The sequence below is a fragment of the Amblyomma maculatum genome, chromosome 1, assembly GCF_055883805.1.
Source record: "Amblyomma maculatum isolate TAMU_Amacu chromosome 1, ASM5588380v1, whole genome shotgun sequence".
Lineage (NCBI taxonomy): Eukaryota > Metazoa > Arthropoda > Arachnida > Ixodida > Ixodidae > Amblyomma > Amblyomma maculatum.
Window position 1 is genome coordinate 224186809 of NC_139344.1, and position 22776 is coordinate 224209584.

Genomic DNA, 22776 nt, shown 5'->3' on the forward strand with positions numbered 1-22776 from the left:
CACAAAAGGGGACAATGGGTAGTTGCTTTGAGCAGTATCAAGCAATGTGTCCACAATATGCAGTTCGACAAACCTCTTCGAATCGCATTATTAATGGCCTTGTTGCTTGGTTTTCAGTTGTGAAAATTACTCGAGATGGGCAGATTGTGACGACCGGATAACAAGTGTTTTTTTTTTTTCTTTTTTTTTTTTACATATGCTAAGGTTATATGCGCATGTGAGTGAAGTCCGTCTATCTTCTAGTAGAGGCTAATTTGCTTACCATAAGGACTCAATAAGGGGTGTTCTGTACGCGCCACAATCAACTCGCTGACCGAAGTTAAGTTACCGGGTCTATAATTTCCTCAAACATGATTGACGGTAGGTCGACTGTACGCTATGCTTCCATAATCTAAACGGAAGTGTACAACAGTGAGAATATATGGGTAAAAAGCATGCCCTACCCGACCCCCAGTAATTTCGTGAAAGAACCTTCAGTATACTTAGACATTTGGAGGCTCCCTGTTTTTGGTGTGTTTACGTGAGGCAGAAGTGCAGTCTGTTTACCAGAAGCTGGGACTTTTTTTACTGTTGCAGCGGTCCTGAAACTTTGCCTTAAGGAAACCCACAACTATTGTATTGTTAATTTGCTCTACCTCTTACTAGGAGTCTGTTTTTAAGCAATGTTTTCGTATTTTAAGAACGTTTTTGTGCAGTGTAAAGAGCTGGAAATTTTACAGGAATGTTTCTCTAGTATATCTTCCTGTTCTTAAATGCTAGTTGGTGTACCAGGAATTGCGAAGGGGGAAAAGATAAGAAGTGCTTGAGACTGGGTTAGTTGGAACATCTTCTCATAAATGCTGCGCTGCTTAGTTGTACAACTAAGCAGCGCAGCATTTATGGGAAAAGCTACCACTGAGTTTATAAACTTGTTCCCACATTTTTGTTTTTATATACATGAGCTGTTTATGGACGACACATACCTCTGCCAGGCTTATTTTTCGGAGCTGAGACGAATGTGTCGAGCTTTAGCTCTTGTCTTTTTAAAAACTATTAGGTTTTGGCGAGTCACGTATCTTCTGAAAATGTCCCATGTTTTATTTTGTTCTATTTTAGCTTCCTTACAACCCCGTGTCTAACACACTTCTTGGTTAACACTCCTCAGGTCTGTGGAATGGCGAAACTTGAAATATCAATAATACAAGCAGTGAACAATTCATTTAGTTCATCCATACTACGAGTTTAATTTTTTTTTTTCCCTAAATATGTCTAATTTGAAAAGGCCCAAGTCTGCTACATGTAGTTTCCACGGTCGCAGTTTGGTCGGGATGGCTGACGATGATGATAAAATACTGATTGTTGTTCTGAAAGATTTTTTGCCTTAATGAATCTACAAAAACTATCAATATGCGCAAAGGAACGCATATTGATAGTTTTTGGGGAACATTTTGACACTATGATTGGGGAGATTTCTCTACCTTTTTTTTTTCTCCTTGTTCACTATGCAGCATGTGGCATTTCGGAAAGATTTCTCTTCTTTAGCGCAGAAGTTCTCAATATATATATATATATATATATATATATATATATATATATATATATATATATAGAGCGAAGGGTACGCTTCATTTAAAGAAACATTTTGTTAGACTCGACGTTTCGACCAGAAGCTGGCCTTCATCAGGAGTGTGAATGCAAGCAATGGGAGTAGGTTTTATATGCAAAGAGTGGAAAGAGAGACAGGTGCGCAGAGTACAATGGCATTGTAGTGATGGGTGGGGTAAAAAGCAGGTGCAGGCGGGGAGTGGAAGAAAGTGCAGGTGGGGAGAGCGAAAAAAAAAACGGCACATGGAAGGAAGCACAGTAATAGGTATGACCCCAGGCGACAAAAGCAGGAATTGTGTGACCTTCATTGTGTGTATGGTGGGGGAGGCTGACATTCCTTTGGGCCACCTGCAGTAAGCTTGACTTGGCCATTTTGGGTGTGTTTGAGGAAGGAATTTACGGGGTAACTGAACTTTGAAGTGGAGAAAGAATACCAGGGCTCTCATTAATACCGGCATGCAGGGCATTAAATTTAAATATAAAGTACGATTCTCGCTGTTCCCGTTCGCGGTTGCTATGGAAGCCGCTCTGGAGCAGGAAAACTTTAAGTTTGTCGAATTTGTGACTTTTCTGTTGCAGGTGTTTGGACAGGGGAAGGTGGGGGAGAGATTTGGTGTGTGCGCGATGGTTGTTGAAACGAATTCGGAAGGGGTTCTCGGTCTGCCCTATGTATTGCATTTGACACTCGCCACACTCGAGCATATATACCACGTTCCTGGAGTCACAATTCAAATTTCCGCGGATGGAGTGTTTAAAATCAGAGTGTGTGCTCTTTGCCGTGGTCGTTGTTTGCATGTGTTTGCAAACTTGACACCTATTTTTTCCGCACGGCATACAACCCACAATATCTGCTTTATCGATAGTAGAGTGTACTACATAATTTTGTAAATTTTTTGGTCGTCTGTATGTAACCCGCGGAACCACAGAAAAAATTTTGGAGAGGCGATCACTTTGTTCGATGATGTTAAAGTGTTTTTTTAGTATTTTGTTGATGTTCGGAAGGTTGTTTGCAAAAGTTAAGACCAGGTTTGAGCGGTGTTCATTTTGTGCTGCCGGCCTGTCTTCCCCAAATGTTTCATTGCGATCAATTAATCCCGCTTTTTGGATGGCATCATCAATAATAGTTGGCGGATAGTGCTGGTGTTTCAGAACCTCCCGCATACGGTTGGAATTTTCCTCGAAATCTTTTGAGCGTGAGCAGATTCGCTTGAATCTTATTGCCTGAGAGTATGGAATTGATGTTTTGCAGTGGAGCGGGTGGCAGCTTTTAAAATGAAGGTATTGTTGTCTGTCCGTGGGTTTTCTGTAGACATTGGTGATTAGTGCCTCGTCTTCAAATTGAATTAATACGTCCAGGAAGTTAATTTGAGTGGAGGAGTAGGTATGTGTGAATGAGATGTTGGGATGTATGTTGTTAAATGAGGTAATGAATTGGATGAGTTCTTGCTCGTTTTCTGTCCATATGATAAATATATCGTCTAGGAAGCGTTTATAAAAAGCTGTTTTTTTTTTTGGGTACGAGCGTAGGAAGTCAGATTCAATGTGATCCATGAATATGACAAATTACTTAAGGATCTAGACAATTTTTCACGAACCCTAAGACTACAGGAATATTTTTTCGAAAAACCTAACAGTAATTCTGCCTCACTTCCCCGGTCTCAGGAACAGTGGACCCCTAGATCTGGGAGGGAAAAACATCTGGATTTGTACATAAAATTTTTGTAAATATTAAACCCATTTCCTCGTAACAATACACACACACACACGCGCGCGCGCGCGCACACATGCACACATTTGGGGGTCGACCTTGAGCGTCCAGCGTCAGATGGCACATGGTGGCAGCCATACGAACTATAAGAATCATTCGTACACATGCATGCCCTGGTATGAAAACAACCCTTGTTGTTATAGTGAAGCGCCCTTAGTTCTCGCGTTTTCATCGGGCCTCAGCCAGCTTGGCACGTCAGTTTCCCCTGCATCGGGCCAGGTTCGGATGTGTATGGCTGAAAGCGGGCCGGGCTAGAGCAGAAAACGGAAGAGGTTTTGGGTTCAGAGCCAAACCCGGGACCATAATTACGGCTCCTGCCATACACGGCCACCAAAGGGGAAAATGATCCCACTGTTAACCGAGCTCTCGAATGTCTGTTGCTTCACTTTACAGCCTACGTCAGAGCAGAATTATGTCGCAGCTACCCCAGGATCGTTCATCTTTTTCTTTCTGCATTTTTCTGGCATCACGGGCTTGAAAGCTACGCGCTACGTTCGCAGTAGCACGAATAAGCGGATCCTTCAGTTGCATGCTAGTCGTTCTATAGGAAGGAAAGTCAGCGCTGTCGTTCCAGCCACTCAACTCTTCAAGCGGGGTATCTAACGATGAGATTAACATCGCAGCGTTAGAACGAACATTGTGTAGTGGAAAGGTCGTCGCGTCGTCAAGGGCTGCTTGGCCCAGAAGCGCTGGCTATAGGTTGTAGCTAGTGCGTACTCTTGTTGCACCACGCACTACAATGCTATGGGTATCTTAGACGTGAAACGAATGCACTGATCGGTCTTAAACCGTCCATAAATAGCCAGAAATCGGCATTTGTACGTGTCCCTGATGACAACACGTGTTGCATGACGCGAAGCGCGCGGATGCACATTTATCAAAGCGGGGCGTTTCAATGCACACGGCAAAAAAGAAGCCCTCGCGCATGCTGATAGCTCAGCTCAAGCCAGCGTCCGATCGCCCTTGCGCATCACCTACAGCGAGCAAGCAGCCTAGCAAAGCGACCAGCGCCCTCCGGGTCAGACAGCGGAGGACGCTTCTTTGCCCACAATCTAAGCTGCCCGCGTCGTGCGCTGTATTTTCCGTATACGTATGTTTATTTACCAGTTTATTCTGCGTCCCAGGCAGCACACACCATAGGCCAAATGCTGACAACGCGTTGGTACTATCCGGCCCGAGGAAGTACCACCGATCTGCCAAGATACTCCAAAATTGCGCCGATGGTTCGTGCTACTTGGGCGTTTGTTCACGGCAGGCTCCGCGCAAAGCTGATGCAAAACACCGTTTAGGGGTTTTGTCTGCAACGGTACTTAAATCAGCGTTGTTTCTCTCGGTTCTTGTTTTGCCTCCAGTTCGCTGTAGAAAGCTCGCTTTATCAGCTCAAGGGCTTTATCTGTTCAACGAGAAGTAAACTGGGATCGATGCCTTCGATGTCGGCTCCCGGTCGCTACTTGCGTTTGTCACCTTCTGTCGGAAACGGTGCATCTGAGAGCTTGCTTTCATCTAAATTATGAACTCTATCTTTTTCTTTTTTTGAGCGAGGTCATAGTCCGACGCTGTACTAATCAGCCCTATTTTATCCATGCTGCTCACATGTCAAAGGTAAAAACATCGAGATTTCGTCTCTAAGTGAGAAAAGTACTTAATAGCGTACAAACACCCCTATGCAACAGCACGCCATCCGATGAACGGCAATGTATACATCAGTCGCATGTGCATTCATGTACAGCCGTGAGCAAGCCAGGCTGCACAACATACAGTGATGCTGCATATAAGTTCAATATGCGACTTAGGAAATGAACTACAGCATACAGAATAACAAGTTGCATCAACAGCCTTGTTAGCCAGGAAAGGAAGTCCATTGCTTTTGCTCAAGTGTGCGCATAACAGGTTCTTACGCTATAGAATCAACCTTCAGTTTTCTCCTGCAACCACGTAGACTTACTTTTTTCTCTTCTGTCAGCACTGTCCAGCAGTGGAACTACAATTTTCGGCGTTTAACTTTCACGCGGCTCTTAAGCGGAACAGTTTGTAGCCCGCGAACTAACCTAATGTACTACCTTGGGTAAGCCGAAGCACGTACTGCAATGAGCGTCAGCAAGTAAAGCGAAAATAATAATTGAACATGCGCTATGCTTCGTTTACGAAGCACAATACTTACAGTGCACAAAAGCCAGGACTTTCCTAGATCTGCCGAGGCGCAGTTTTAAACGTAGTGACCATTCCCTGACGCAATTAAGAGCAGCTTTTCCGGGACTGCGGACAATGGTGAGCGATCACTGTGGTTGGGGCATGCAGATCTCTGATAAACTAACTGTCGCAGATGCGTGCATGCGCGAATTTCATTCTGCGTACTGGCTTCCACAGCGATACGAACCAAACGTGGCCAAAGAGGTGGGAAATAAGCAGCCGAAGCGAGATAGCGCCCCCGAGCATGCATGTCGCAAAACGGATGACGTAACAGCTCACAGCACGGTGCCGGAATTGAACGACAACACCACAGCCGATGCGGAGCTGTCGAAAATCTTTGACGGCGCCGTCTAGCGGAACGTACTGCCAAAAAATGTTTGCGTCGCTATTGCAAAAGCGGCACCGAAGCATTAACAGTTCCTTTCACGCCATGCGACATGATGCACGGGGCTACAGAAGGGGTGCAAACTGACGATGCGCGTGTAGGCCTGCGACAAGCGTGCGAGCGGGAATCCAACACGGGCAACTCTGGTTGGTAGGAGGGAGCGGCCAAGCCAACAGTGAGGGCATCGGACGAGTCCGCGGGTTTCCGTGCGCTGAAATCCGACAGTCCTGCGGGTGGGCAAAACTCCCGCGCAAAGCTCGAGGCACCCACCTGGAGCATAACCGCGGGGTTGCGGCAGGGAGTCGCTGAGCGGCGGCGAGGCCACGAGTCGATCGTGCGCTCGGCTGATGCTGTTCGCGTAGTCCGCGCGGCCGGCGAGCCCACTTGCGGCGCATTGGTCCTGCCGGCTGCGAGCGAAGGTAGGGGGAGGCAAACCTATTGTTTTTCACTTGGCGGCTATCGATAAGCCTTCAGCGCGCCGATAAGCCGTTTTATGTTTTAATTCTTCCGGGATCCTTATCGCCGGCTCCTAGGGTGCGATCAGGGCGCTACCGAGGGGACATTTTTTCCTCGTCTCTTCTTGTCTCGTTATTATTCCCGACGAGGCGCCACTCGATATCCTTTGTGTTTTAATCAGCGCCGCGGAGGTTGGCCAGCAGCTGACAAGGGCCGAAGCACACACAGGCTTCCAGTTCTGACGCGCTGCACCGCAGGAGGGGGCGCCAAGTGCGCCCTTCGCTCAATCATGCACGCCAGATCCAGTGAAAGCCGTTAATACTTCGTCGCCGCTCTCCGGAAAAGTTACACGTGCCAAAGATTTCGAAGCCTGCTACGAGGCTTGATTACACTTCCGCGAGCGTAGGCCCTGTTGTGCCAGGCCAAGCAGGTTTCCACAATACTGTGGGGCACCGCCGTTTCTCGGGATGGAAGTTGCCCCCTGCTCTTCCCTGTGTGTCTGGGACTTCGGGAGGAAAGCGACCTCAACGAGCTGGAGAGAGGGACGCGGCGCGCTTCTGCACTGTGCCCCTGGTCGGGATGTGCGGCCGATCCGTAGATGCCGGTGGCGGTCAGCTTCAAGCCGCGTCCCAGGAACATGTGGCCGCCGTGCTCGCGGCCTTGAGGACATCGCGTGTTTCGAGACAGCAACACAGGACTGCATGGACGGACTCGGCTGCGAGGCGGACGCCGCCGCTTTTTGGACACGAGCGTGTTGGTTTGAGCGAGCCATTACTCTAGAGACCATCGAAACGGAAGCAGGTTTCTGTCGTGCTTTACTGTTTTTGTTACATCCTAATATGCAAATAACTGTGCAAAGATATTTCTTTTGCTTATCTCCTCCACCCTGTCTCCGATCTCTTCATGCCTGCTTCAGCCCTAGTACCACTACCAGTGAATCACGACAGCCCTCATCCGGGGTTTCCCAAGCGGACGACACAGACCTTTACAAACAGGAGCGTTGCCCTTGCTGACTTGCTAATTCAACGAGTCCTCACGAAAATCGCGAATTTAAACTGACGCTGGTCTGCAGAAGAAAGAAGAAGACTCAGCCCATTGGAAGCAAAAGATTCAGAGCGTTTTAGCGTTTTAGAGCGTTTTAGCAGCCCGCATCCGCTCCAAAGCCGCGGGGAAAGCGCAGGATCCAGTGAGGTGCAATGCGCGCTCTAGGGCCAAGCATCTTGGCCTCACGGCAGACCGTCGCCGCATCTTTATCTATTGTCCTTAAAGTCTGTTTGCTTTTAAAGTGTTGACGGACCAAAACTGCATATTTCAGGCCTTGTACCATTAAACAGAAACTGGTGCTAAATCCTCAGGCAAACAATTAGAAATGTTAAGCACCAGTAAGTAGAAATGTTGCCTGCACGTAGAGCAATGTTGCCTGGCGAGGTAGAGTAAGTACTCAATGGAATTTTCGGCTCTGTGAAGTATTGCTAGCGCTGAGGAGAAGGCGCGGCTGCCATTCTGCGCCTTCGCAGTTCTACCGATCGGCATTCATCAGGCGTGCAAAAGTTCGAAGGCCCTAGTGGCGCGTAATAAGACTCAACTTTCGGGTAAAATAAGAATTCGACCGCTTCTCGCACCTAGAAGAAACGTGCTAAAAAATCGATAAGTCGCCGAAAATGCCCCCCCCCCCCCCCCAAAAAAAAAAAAAAAAAAAAGCGTAGTTCGCCAGTACACAGAGCAAATAGAGCCACTCTGACAGTAACATATGTCATTTGTTCCACGGGAATCTTTTCAGCTAAATGTTGTGGAGGAACGTGCAGGAATATGTATATAAGTATGCATTATCCGCTCATCCGCGGCTGACAAACAGGCCATCACGCCACCCCGTGATCGCGTGCGTAACAAAAAAAATCGACCATGGCGTGTTGTGCTCATGGGAACAAAGTGCTCATGCAAGCGGCATTTGTGGCTGCTGAAGCAGTGAAGCCGGCTTTTCACTGACGAACAGCTATACAGTAGAGACAGCGTGAATTTTCAGCGAATGTTTATCCTGGAATATTGACGTTAACTACGTCATAAGCAATGCAACTCGAACTCTTGGCTACCTAAGGCGGAATGTTTCTCAATCTCAAAATCTACAATGAATCTTTAATCCCCAAGTCTAGCACCGACTGGAACAATCTTCCTCCTGCCATCACCGCCATAATATACATTGAAATGTTCAAGCGAACTATATCGTGTGCCGCCTTTTGAATTCATTACTCATTTCTTCATTGTTTTGATCAAGTTGACGCTCCTTTCGGTGATACCTTCGAGCCTGTAAAGTATGTGAGATAAATAAATAAATAAATAAATAAATAAATAAATAAATAAATAAATAAATAAATAAATAAATAAATAAATAAATAAATCTCCGTTAGATCTCAAACTAAAATTGTGTCAGTACCTTGTACGTCCTAAGTTGGAATACGCATCAGCGATTTGGGACCCATCCCAACAGACTCTTATCGATGCCATTGAAGCTGTTCAGAATAAATCTGCTCGTTTTATAGCTTTCAATTACTCTCGTACAATCAGTGTTTTACTTCTGAAGTGTAACCTTATTTTACCCGATTTGAAAGTTAAAAGACAAATTTCTCGGCTATGTCTTTCTCATAAAGTGTTTTTTTTTTTTTCCATAATTCTTCCCTGAAACGCGAACTTATAGCCCAACCTACGTTCGTATCATCCCGCATAGATCACCGCCATAAAGTTTTCGTTCCTTGTTGTCGAACAAATGTTAATTTTGATTCTTTTCTGCACAAGACGAGTGTAGAGTGGAACCGCCTTCCCCCCTCCATCACATCAATTGAAGACACACTGTCATTTAAGTCTGCCCATCGTAACCATTTTTGCCTGCCTCTGTAGCAATTTTTATTCCTGAACGTGGTATGCATTTCACCGTTTGACTTGGCTTGTGTTCTACGATTAATATTCTTGCACATTGTTCCATTCTGTTTTGATTATAATCCCCCCCCCCCCCCCCCTTGTAATGCCCACAGGCCCTGAGGGTAATGTATTAAATAATAAAAATAATAAATATTAGCTTTCGTCACTGCTTTGATGCCGGACGGAGCGAGTTCGTGAGAAGTGTTGCCGCTGTGCTATAGATTCTGCCGGCGAAGAGCATTTTAGGCTACCTGAAAGGTCACCTGTCAATTTTCTCCTCTGCCGACGTGGTTTTCTCGCCACGTAGGGCTTGCTACGCCGACGCACACTAAGCAAAGAATGGGGGGTTTTGCTGGAGGATTCTGTGGGAAAGATCAACTCCGTGGAACGGCAGCTGACGAGTCCCCATAATGTTGATTTTATTCCTCATTAAACGCTCATTGTCCGCGATGCTACTTATATTTTAGGTATCAGAAAATTGCCTGTTAGAAGCGATCGAGAAGCCAGTACAGTAGTACTAACCGGAAGTCTCAATTAAAAATCACATTAAATGACAATGAAGCTCTGCCACAATGGTATGTTACGTCTTTTCGCAATTTTAAAGGCGCATAGTGCTCGGTTGTACGTGGAAGTGGTGCACATTGGAATATGAATGTTGCAAGACGAATAATGTGTAAAATCAGAGGAGTGACATCGCGAACTATACGGGCACATTTAAATTTCGTCTCCATCGAAACGCGGTCGTCGTGCGTCGGGATTTATTCCGTTAGCCCTGAGATCAGCAACCGAACGCCAAATCCTCTGAGCCACCACGACGTGTGTAACACAAGGAAAAAAATTATGGGCTATTTAACTGCATCAGTTCTCAGATACAAGGCAGCGTGTTTTCGGAGTCGCGTCAGCGTTGTCATTCAGTGCCCGCAGGCGAGGATGACCAAACGCATGGCTCCATGAACCGGGGTCTGCAAGCGAGAGTGCGGAGGGACCCTGGATGTTCGGATAATTATTTCATGTCCTTAGTTGACCGTGATATTCAGCGACGACAGGAGCCAACTGCGTGGTAACGAGAAAAAAGGTGCGGGAATAGAACCGGCGCTCTTGCCTTCGCGATATCGTGTCGCTTCTTGGCGGGTCAGCAGCGCGGATTAAAGCGGAAAATTCTGAGAATGTTTGGCTTGTCATCGATCGCCACAAAGTTTCCACCAGCGAAGTATTTCCGGCGCCGACACTGAGATCTGGCATCGCCAAATATCCGCGTCTTTCTTCGACACGCTGATGGAACGCCCAAGAAACGCTGCCGTGTGGTCGGGACTTCACGAAGTAACAATGTGAGAACAATGAAGTCTGCAGTCTCCTCGTTCTGCTTCTCCTACTCCGTCATTGCTGCTAGCTGCGTACGCGGAGCCTTTTCAGCAGCCGATACTCCATCTTCACAAGGATAGTAAAGTGGTCGGCACGCTTGAGTATGTTTTCCACGGTAAACACACGCAGCATTAATTCTGGCTCCATCCCAACCAGACACGTAGGCTTGTTTGGAGCCGTCTGCACACAACCAAGTGCAGCCACCGAGCCCACCAGCACACTTGGCCACGTCACGTGATTTTATGATGCACACCCCATCGACCATTAGCAGCGAATTTTATTACAACGCCGGACATCGGAAGCCGCATTTTACCGCGTGAGCAACATCTCTTAACATTTAAGGGACCTTTTCTGGACAATGTTTTATTGTGCTGTTATCCACTCGCACAAATACTATCGCATTCTCTCGAGCATGCGCAGAATGAAAGGTCACTCGCTGGCGAAATGCTCACATGAGCAAGCACTGAAGCCACTCTGCTGTCGTCACAGTGTGACGTCACGCACCTCGCGATGGACGAATAGTGAATATAAATGCATATTAAATTTGCAACAAGCCGCGAACCCGCTTAGAACCCACGGCGAAGGCCATTTAGGCAACTAAGCCATCGCCGCAGCGTAACACTGCATGCGCTGAACAGCCACTTTCTCGACCAGTGTCATCGTCTATGACGCCATGAAAGAACAGCACACGAGGCGACATCATTGAATCCCAATCCTTTTCCTTTAATTAATAACAAAAATAGCATTTAAAAAATGGGCGAGTTGGAGGCTGTTCAGCAAACTTTGCTCTTTTCGCTGCTTTATGACAGGAGCTATGAAAGGACACTATATAACTTTCAAAATTTCCTACACGGAAAATACCGGGTGGTGTTTTTTCTTGCCGCTTAGAAGCTTGCGTTTTAATAACTGTGAGAGACATGTCGGTGCGGTCTGAGTTTGGGCGGTATAAAGCAAATCACTCAATCAGGTCGTGGTAGATAGGGTTTGCCGGAGTAGAAGGTAACAGGAAAATTTCAGTTTTTTTTTTTTTTTTTTTACTTCAAGAAACTACGTTGTGCAGCGAGACTGAAGGCCCTCAACATCAAAGGTGAGCACCGCTTTTAAATCTCCTTGAAAAGTGGTCTGGTTCGATCGTGTTTTCGACTTTCATTTCATTTCATTTATTTTTCCCTTGAAGGCCCGAGGGCATTACATAAGGGGAGAGCAAACTCAATATACAATGCGAACAAAAACAGGAAAATATTGAAACTACAAGAAAACAAACTAGAGAAGGAATGCATGGGTTAAATGAAACCAATATGAAGAACAAATATAACAATATACCACAAGTAAATGACGCCGAAAAGGCTATACAAATCTAAGTGATATGCATGAAAAAAAAAAAAAAGACGCTTTCACGAAACTGGTTGAACTTGAGCCGACGGTATGTCATCGATGGCAACGTCAGCAGAACTACAAACACACGCAAAAAAGTCGCATGGTAAGCGGATGACGCATATTCTAGTTTGGGGCGGATGAAAGTTATATAGGCTAGTTGCTTCATTTCCAGGGATGCGGCCTTCAAGTTACGTAGCAGGTAACCGAGTGTGCGTGAGGCTTCAGCGCAAATGTTTTGATTGTGGGTTACCCATGATAGTGATGGTGTTAGGTGGAGGCCAAGATATCTGTAGGATAATGCGGGGGTAATTAAAAGTGAGCCAATACTATACTGATGCTGATTCACAGTGCGTTTCCCCGTGAAAGTCATGGATTTGCACTTGGTAATGTTCAAGGGAAGGAGGAATTAATTACAGCAAGAGGCGAGTGTGTTAAGATCAGATTGAAGCAAACATGAGTCATTGGTCTACCTAATCTCTCTGTATATGACGCAATCATCCGCAAAAAGACGTAATTTTGATTTTATATTACAAGGGAGATCATTAATGTAAATTAGGAATAGTAGTGGTGACAGTCCGGCGCCTTGTGGGACTCCCGATGTTACATTGGTGAGAGGTGAGTAGCTATCATTTGCGGTAGCGAACGGCTTGCGTCCTGAAAGAAAATTTTCAATCCAGCGGATTAGGTTGGCGGGAATTCCTAGGGATGAGAGTTTCTGAAGTAAATGACTGTGGGCAACGCAATCAAATGCTTTGGAGCAATCGAGGAATATAGCATGTCTTTGGAGGTTTTTGTCCACGGTTTCTAGTCAGTCGTGTATGAACTCAGCAAGCTGTGTTTCACATGAGAGATGTTTTCTAAACCCATGCTGTTGAGGATAAAAGAAGTCGTTAGATTCGAGGTGTGCGATTAGGTTCGTGGATATAACGTGTTCGAGAAGTTCGGATGGGACACTGGTTAGAGAGATAGGACGGTAGTTGCATGCTGATTTGCGGTCACCTGTTTTAAAGACTGGAACAAACTGAGTGACTTTTCAATCGTCCGGTATTTCCTCCGATTGGAAAGACTGGGTGAAGATTAATTGTAATATCTGTGACGAGGTTTCCGATGTGTTTTTTAGTAGTTTGCTATTGATTTGACCAGAGCCTGCCGATAAAGATAATTTCAGAGAATCAATTAGGTTACTGATACCATTTACATTAATCTGTCTCTCAGGCATCGTCACTGGTGACGACTCTGATGAAGGCTGGTTCGTACTGTTGTGTGCGAGGGTCAAAACCGAGACGAAATAACGGTTCAAGACGGCGGCACACTGTTCTGGTTCCACTGGTTCACCAGGTTCACCATCACTTCCCATGAGGGCTATTTGGATCGGCCGAGACATAGGGGATAGAATACGACAGAATTTGTTGGGGTTCGATTGCAAGATCCCAAGTAGATCGACTGAAAAGAATTTATGCTTTGCCGCAGCTACTCTTTCAATATGTTTTTTTTTTCTTTTTTGCAGACTGGTGATATCGGTCCCACGTAGCACGGCTGTTAGATGACTTTGCTTGTCGATATAGGCGTTTTTTCCTGTTTAGGAGACATTTCAGACTTACGGCAAACCACTCATTGTTTTGATCAAATTTTATATTTATTTTTAGGATTTATTTGTTTCTTAGGTTTATCAATGCTGTTTTATATAATTTCCACTTATGGTTAATCGTTCTTGACAAGTACGACTCGCAAACGAACGCGTGAAACTGTGCAAGTTTGTCCTTCATAGCTTCAAAGTTTCCCTTTTTACAGCCGAAGATTAACTTCGATTAATATCAAAAATGAGCATTTTAAAGGTAGCTTTCGTTGAATTTCCCGCATCGCATAAATTTATAATGACGTTGTCATATCTGCTAACGTCGCCAGCCAACATCATTTTAACTTCTATATCATAAAATATAATAAACATGTCTTAACTTGACGCATAAGAAATTTGATTGAAACCGTCTTCTGATTGTGGCATGCCGAAAAGAAACCTAAACGAGCTTTTATATGAATATTTTTAACCTTTGTCGTTTATAACGACAACGGGTCTCAACTTTTTTTTTAACTGCCTACAATATAGCATTATATTTTACTTTTTAAAATAAACAGAAATATATTCAATTATAGTTAAATAAAAAAAAAGCTCTGCACGGGAAACAAATCGTATGTTCGTCGAGCCCTGTAGAGCTTTGCTCTAAAACCCACCTGGACAAAGCGCACAGACGTATCTCTCATAGGTTTTAAAACACAAGTTTGGACACGGTTAAAAATCCCCGTGCATATTGCTGCCCATGTCCATACAGATCCTGCATCTACCGAAGAGTTAATTATTGTCCTCCTGAAGACTTGACTGAAACGTGGTAGTTTCTTTTCAATAAAGCTCCTGAAAGCGATGCCTTGGACAACAGTGAACGGCATCTTGCCAACGGCTGCGAGATCCAACAGACTTTTTCTAGAATTCTTTCTATTCAGTGATATGTAAAAAAACCCACATGGTGACATTTTTTCCCTTCAGGAGTGTCTTCAGAGAAAGTACAACTAGATGCAAACTCCAGCGAAGTTTAATCCGGATAAACAGTCTGCAATGCAGTCAAAATCAATTTCAGAACTTGGATCATAGCGCAAAACAATGCAAGCAATTCTAAACAGCTATTAACACAAGGCACAAATAATATATCTCACTTTCGAGCACCGGTACCGGGTGAAATTGTCCTCGTTTCCTTTTCCCTAAAAATCCCTGTCTCAACTGGCGCACTTCAATATGGCTGAGCGAGTTTTTCAGGTGGCCTAGGTACATAAAATGACTTTCAAATCTAAGTCTATCGGTAGATTTTCATAGTCATTCCATTGTGTGCTTTGCACTTCTTGGAAGAACATGGGGCGTATACACCATGGTCACGCAATTCACAAAGGCCAACTGGCGCGAAGGTTCCTCTGCTTCGCATTCCATGCGTGCACCGACTCAAACCGGACAAGACTCAAGAGGCGCCGACGAGGAGGGCGCTTTCCGGGACGTTGTCAATAAAGGCAGATATTCTGCGAAACGGAATGGGGCTTTTCTGGTGCCCTGGGAATGCTGTGCTCTCCAGAGTCAGCGGAGAGGTCATCTCAGCGGCGGAAGCGATGGCACACCGGCCGCTTACCCTTGATGGGATGGACGAGTGGGGGTAGAAAAAAAAAAAAACATTTCTGAGTTGTTCCTTTCCCAGCCGAGGCATTCAATGGTGGGACACTGACATTCTGTGGCACTGACGACAACGTGGACGTAGACGACTGGCTCGACCTGTTTGAGAGCGCCAGCGCGAATAATCGATGGGATGCCACTCTGACGGTGGCCAACCTTATCTTTCCGACTGGCAGGGCATGCAAGTGGTACGTCACGCACGAGCCATGGGAAATGTGTAAGCGAAATGTGCATGATCTGTTCGGTAAGACCATTGGGAACCTGCTCGCCGCCAAGAAAGAAGACCTGGCGTCACGTGCACAAACGGCGACGGAACCGTAAGTTGCTTACATACAAGATATTCTCGCTTTGTGCTGCAAGGAGGTTGGCAAGGGTATGACCGAAGAAGGCAACATCGGCCATATCCTCAAATGCATTGCCGGCGACGCCTTCAACCTTCTATTATGTAAAGACTGTACAACCGTCGATGCCGTGTTACAGACCTGTCGGCTCTTCGAAAAAGCTAAACTTCGTCGAATATCGCCTCGTTTTAGCCGCCTGTCAAACACTACTGCTATTTCCACCTGCGCTGATTCAGCGACTTAAAAGCAGCCGCCTGCAGCAGATAATTTCACCCGCATCGTGCGCCGAGAATTAGAGGAACTGGCACCTGTGGTCCCCCACTGCTTCTCCAGTATCTTCTAACTATACGCCCTACAGTTCCTTGATAAAAGAAGTCGTCCGTTAAGAGGCTGTTAACATGAGGATCTCCACCGCACACAGCAATGTTCCCGAATCTCCTGTTATTGCCTCTACCACTCCCCGGAATGGTTTCTACCCTCCGATACAACTTTCGAAATACAGCGGAATTTCCTCGCCACAGCCCGTCACCTTCCTAAACGCCGGCCACTTCACGTGAAACTAAGAAATGCAGCTCCCGGAGGTGGCGCTGCATTCTCAACCCGGACTGCAAATCCTCTACCGACCTCTCCTGTACCAAACAACTTGATCATATCTCTGTGGATGGTGTTTCAGTTTCTGCCCCTAATGATACTGGTGCCCAGATATCTGTTATGAGCTTCTCTTTTTGCCGTCGTCTGAAGAAAGTAATAACCTCAGCCGCGACATCTACCGTCCGTGTAGCCGACGGCAGTTGTGCTGCTGTAGTCGGCATGTGTACTGTCAGTGTAAATGTCGCCGATCCCCATACATCTGTTCTTTTCACTGTTCTGCACAGCTGTCTTCAGGACGTAATTCTTGGGCTCGACTTCTTATCTGCTCATTCCGCCCTCATCAACTGTTCTGCTGGTCTTCTACGCTTCGACCTGCCTATCTGCTCTGATGCCCTATCAAGCCCACCTCGCCTTCGCTCCGCCACATTCTATCGCCTGCCACCGGAAGCTGCTCCCTCTAGTGTCCTATCCAGCCGTTCCTGACGGGGACTATAATGCCTGCCCTGTCACCGATGTCGTTCTGCAATGTAATGTCCTCACCTCATCGTTCATGCCGTTCAATATCAAGCCACTGTGCCTGTCCTCAACTTCAGTTTATCGCCACAGGTTCTCCACAAAGGCATTGCACTTGCTGAACTCTCCTCGCTGAGCGAATGCACCGTCTCTGTTCTCACGCACGTGTCTCCGTCTGAAGTTCCCAGTGCCCCCACCCAGCCTAGCTCCAGTTCTAGTATCATCTCTGCAGGATAATTGCGGCAGATCTACCACATAATCTCGCACAAGATCTACACAAGCTTCTGCTTATTTCCAGCGATATTTTCGACATTGGTCGCTGTCCGCTGAGTCAGGCAACAGCCGTTACTCACCGTACAGACACTGGTTACTTCAGTCCTGTCTACCAGCGCCCATACCGTGTGTCCCATTCAGAACGTAAAAGTAATCCAGAGTGAGGTCGATAAGATGCTGGCCAACGACATCATCGAACATTCGAATAGCCCATGGGCATCTCCTGTGGTGCTCGTCAAAAAGAAAGACAACACATGGCGTTTTTCCGTTGATTACCGCCGCCTCAATAAGATAACCAAGAAAGACGCCCATCTTCTACCTCGAATAGACGATGTCCTCGACTGCTTACACGGAGCCAAGTACTTTTCCTCGGTTGGTCTACGTTCGGGCTACTGACGGATTACCGTCGAGGAACGCGACCGAGAGAAAACAGCGTTCATCACACCTGATGGCCTCTACCAGTTCAAAGTGATGCCATTCGGCCTTTGTAATGCTCCTGCGACCTTCGAACGGATGATGGACTCTTTGCTTCGGGGTTTTAAGTGGACAGCTTGTCTGTGTTATTTAGACGATGCTATTGTTTTTCCGTCCACTTTCGACACCCACTTGGATCGTCTTTCTTCAATTCTCGCAATTTTCCGCCAAGCTTGCCTTCAGCTCAGCGCCAAAAAATACCGATTCGCTCACCGTGAAATTAAAATTCTTGGCCACCTGCGTGGTTAATACTGACGGCGTCCAGCCCGACCCAGACAAAGTCCGCGCAGCCTGCTCCTAGTTCAGCTCTCAGCTCTCGAAGTCCGAAGTTTAATCGATTTGTGCTCCTATTTCCGTCGGTTCGTGCCCAACTTTGCAGTCATCGCCCGTCCTCTTACTAACCTGTTGAAAAAAAAACAAAAAAAAAAACGTGCCCTTCTGCTGGGACACGGATCAGGCGGACACTTTCTGAGCACTTATTGCCGCGCTCACAGCACCACCGGTCTTAGCCCATTTCTGCCCGTTCGCTCCGACAGAACTTCGCACCGACGCCAGTGGCCATGGCATTAGAGCAATCCTTGTTCAGCGACAGAGTGGTCACTACCGAGTTATCGCTTATGCAAGTCGTCTGCTATCCGATCCAGAACGAAATTCTTCAATTACCGAGCGTGAATGCCTTGCCCTCGTATGGGCCGTTGCCAAATTTCGTCCTTACTTATTTGGCCGACATTTTACAGTTGTTACTGACCACGATGCGCTTTGCTGGCTTTTCGCTCTTCAAGACCCTACTAGCCGTCTTGGACGCTGTGCGTTACGACTCCAGGAGTACACCTTATATAAATCTGGTCGACATCACCGAGATGGAGACTGTGCCGCTACCCAGTCGATTCCCCTCCTTCCGAGTGCGGAGTTGACAACTGCGTCCTTCCAATTTCCGATTTCTTTATTATTGCAAATGAACAGTGCTTGGATGTCTCCTTTGCCAGTATCATCGACCAGCTCACCACCAACCCAACGCACTCTTCTGTCACCCAGTTTGTGCTCCAAGGGGATATCCTGTATCACCGCAAATTGCGCCCGGATGATTCCGAGTTCTTGTTGGTTGTGCCTCACCATCTTCGCTCTACCGTTTTAAAACAGCTGTATGATGCACCCACAGCTGGCAACCTGGGTGTTACCCGTACCTATGACAACGTACGTCGATGTTTCTTCTGCCTGGACTCAACTGATCTGCGCTGCGGCGCTATATAGCAGGTTGCGAGCTGTGTCAACGCAGGAAGCCCTCCGTACTTACCTCCGGCACTCTTCAATCTATTTCCATCCCGTCCACTACAGTTTTGTGCGTTCGTGTTAACCTACTCGGGCCGTTTCCAGTGTATCTATCAGGAAACAAATGGATTGCTGTTGCCATGGAAAATACGACGCGCTGCGCTATCAACCGAGCCATGCCAACAAGCTGCGCGACAGATGTCGTCGACTTTCTGCTGAATGACGTCATCCTGCACCACGGTGCTCCCCGACAGCTGACAACCGACTGTGTTCCTGCTTCCTGGCAAGAGTGGTCAATGAAATCCTGCATTCATTCTCTGTTCGTCATAAATTCAGCACAGCTTACCACCCCCAGACTAACGGCCTCGCGGAACGCTTCAACCGCACGCTCACGGAGATGCTCTCTATGTACGCCTCTGACAATCATCGCGATTGGGATGTAAGCCTACCTTTTGTGACCTTTGGTTTGTGGGGTTTAACGTCCCAAATCAACTCAGGCTATGAGAGGCGCCGTAGTGGAGGACTCCGGAAATTTCGACCACCTGGGGTTCTTTAACGTGCACTGACATCGCACAGCACACGAGCGTCTTGCTTTTCGCCTCCATTAAAAAGCGGCCGCCGAGGCCGGGATTCGATCCCGCGTCCTTGGGAACAGTAGTCGAGAGCCGTAACCACTGCGCCACCCTGGCGGGGCTTTTGTGACCTTTGCAAATAACTCCACCCGTTACGACACCACTGGATACTCTCATTTTTATCTTCTTTTTGGACGAGATCCAGTGCTTCCCTTCGACACGGTCTTCCCTGCTCCCGATGCCGTTGGCCAATACAGCCGAGATACGATTATCCGAGCTGACGCCGCCCGTCAAATTGTCCGCAGCCGACAGCCACCATCTTGACATCAAATATGCACCTGGCCCTCTTGTTTTGCTGTGGCTCCCGTCCCGTCGTGTCGTCCCGGCGTGAACGCTCTTGCCGAGGTACAACGGACCTCAGCGTGTTGTTCGCCAACTCACAGCTGTTACGAGATCGAACCCTTGGAATTCAAATCCTCCCCATCCTCAGCACCTTTTGAGATCGTCCGCATGACCCGTCTCAAGCCTTACGAGCCGCCTTCTCCGTTCCCGCCGTAACAATAAGCACCGGGACAGTGATTCCAGAAGGAGGAAGGGGAGGGGGGGAGGGGGGGGGGGGGGTCATGTGACAAAGAATTGAGCATTTGTGCTGACAGACGATGACGTTGAAGTGTGTGCAGTTAAGTGGTGCTGTGCTGTGCCCCGCTGTGCTAGATAAGGCAGACTGGATGAACTGGCCATATCAAGGCCCTCTGTAACAATATGGCACCGATGCAAAGCAGCCAAGCGGATGGGCGGGTTAGTGGCGTTTCTAGAGAAATACGGTGCGTTAGCAGCGCAAGCGCCCCTAGCGGATGGGGGAACATCCGGGCCCCATTCGCACCTGGAAGGTGCACGAATCTGTAGCCTCCACAGTGGGAGTGTACTACATTACTTCGGCTTGGTGATACTTGTCCTGCTTTCACTGTTAACGTCATTCAGACTCGTGCCGTGGCAAACACCCTTTGCGCATTCTTCCACTCTTGCCATCATCAGCCGGGTTACACTAACTGCAGAACAAAAGCCTCTCTCACAGCCCTGAAATCAACCTGATCCTGTGCCAGCTGCATCCACTTCATCCCCGCAAAGTTCCTAATCTTATCCGCCTGCATACATTTCTGCTGTCCTCTGATATACGTCCTCCCTTGGAAAACAATATGGTTTCTTACCTTTATATCGACCATTGGTCATCTTACGTTCGCATTACGTGTCCTTCCCACTGCCACGTTTCCTTAATTTCGACTAGAATGTCATTAACTCGCGTCTGTTCCCTGGCCAACTCCTCATTATTCCTGTCTCTTAACGTTGCATGCATAATTTTCTCCGTAGCTCTCTGCGCTGTCCTTCTGTTAGCTTCCACGTTTCTGCCCCATAGACAAGTACCGGTAAGATGCAGCCGTTATAAAGGGAGCTTGCATGAAGGGATGCATGCTGGGTAATCCGCCATGATGTTATCGTTGACAACAGACGACGCAGCCCGGCACTGCCACACAGCCTCGTCTATATGGTCGTGTAGTGCGCGCAGACAATGCTGGCGCGATCGGACAGGCCGACTGCTGGCTCTTCACGATTCCAAAAACAAACAAACTTACATCTGCACGAGGGCGAGAAGGCAAAGCATTCATCTAGCGACGCCGACGCGAATGGTTCGCACGGGCCAACGCACGCGAGGTCGACGTCAATCCGGGCAAATATCAAACCACTCGCCAGAACTAGAAATCATGAATGTCGGCGATGTCGACGGATGGCCACAGGTCCAGACGCAAAGTGCAGTCAGTCGTCTGCAACGTTGGTCGTCTGCGCGTAGCTTGAACAGGTCCGTCTCGCACTGCTTTGCATTTCTTCATGCGCGCCCGATTTTTCGGGAAGAGCGTCGACGCGTACGTTTCTCAGGAATCTGCCGACAATTGCAGGCACATAATAGCAGCGCACGAAAAGCCGCTCGTTTGCTCGGTGGACCGTCGAAAACGACAAGACACTTGCTCAATTCAGCTTGGCTGCGCTGCCCGCCGCCTGCTGCCAGCGACAACATCATGGCGGATTACCCAGCATGCATCGCTTCATGCAAGCTCCCTATACTTTCCTCTTAATGGATACTAGTAAGCTGCCACGCATGATCTGAAAGTACTTGCCAAATGCGCTCATCTTATTCTTCTTTTAGTCATTTCACTTGATGGGTAGGAATCTGCTGTCACTATACCCGTCTGAAGTAGACTAATTCCCCGATCACTTCCAGCGCTTCGTATGTACAGTAAGTTGTTCTCTACTGAGGTTGTTGACCATTACATTAGTTATCTGCATGTTAACTTTTAGGCTTACCGTCCTGCTTTGTCCCTATATATGCCATTCTATTTTTTTTTTTCTTAATTCGTCTCTTGAGCTGTTCAGCAAAAGCGGATCTCAGGTTACTCAGTTATTCTCCATTCACCCCTATCTGCTCCCAGTCCAGCCCTCTGAATACTGCCTGAAAGCCAGGGGTTCCCAAACTCGGTTCCGAGGAACCCAGGGGTTCAGCGTGCTATTCTCTTGGGTTCCGCTAGCTCCCGCTGAAATTCATAGGCATAAAGGTGATAGTTGACAACTGACATGGTCACAGGTTACATTAGTGGGCAGGGTTTGTAACGTCCTGAGACCACATGACATCTCCGACTGCCAATGCTGGCAGCTCCCCTGATATGGAAAGGTGAGACGGGAATTTCACGTTTTGTTTACTGCCAGGCTGCGCTTTGTACGAACGAATTCGCCACCCATGCCAACAGCTCGTGCTATGACGTAAGCGGGTGCTTTCCAGACGTGGCGTACCTCATGGCAAGTAAGTGAACAGGGGAGTACAAAGAGGGGCATTGGGAAGCGAGCGGCGCGACGAGCTTTGAAAATAGAGCGGAGACGTTGCTTAGAAGAAGTGCGGCTCCCGACGCACTCGGCCGGTTCAGACACCGCCAAAACAGGGCAGCGCGCTAGTGCACTCTGCTCGCCTCTACTGCACTGGGCAGAGCAGGCGCGCGATGTTTGTTTACGATAACGCCAGCGGAAGTGGCTGGCGGAGAGAGAGAGAAAGAAACGCTGCTGCGGGCGTCTGGCAGACCAGCGCCGGCGACTACCTGCTGACAAGTACCAATAAAGGGTTGCCAGCCAGCTTCCGCCGCAGCCGAGGGAGATATTAAGCGCGTTAAAGTAAGCCTAACTCGGTTCGAAAGCGCGTGATATACTCCAGTGTCCAGTTCTTTCAGTGTTCGTGTGAACACCAATGTCGAGCAGACAAATTTACAGAGAAGAGCGCACAAACATCTGAGGTTCGAGAGGATCCATATACGTCTCTGAAGTGGTATGGTAACCTCCAGTTTAACGTCCTCAAGCTGCACGTGTGTCCTAGGGGACGATGTCTACGTCGTGGCACTGACATCATACGGCACACGGGCGTCTTTAGCATTCGGCTCCATGAGGGTCCAAGCGCTGCGGTC

General features: G+C 47.5%; 1 protein-coding gene across 4 annotated transcripts in view; it reads right to left on the reverse strand.

Annotated features, from left to right (window-relative positions):
• The window catches only part of LOC146205741 (uncharacterized), a 147904-nt gene that overhangs the window by 47950 nt on the left and 77178 nt on the right, over window positions 1–22776 (reverse strand). The window contains exon 1 of one of the 4 annotated variants that reach the window (XM_084590399.1): window positions 6198–6347. The exons of 2 other annotated variants lie outside the window; for them this stretch is intronic. The gene's annotated coding sequence lies outside the window, so the exon portion shown is untranslated. Of the gene's footprint in view, window positions 1–5513; window positions 5761–6197; window positions 6348–22776 lie in introns of those variants that run through there. One more of the 4 variants, XM_084590400.1, reaches the window with a different exon arrangement.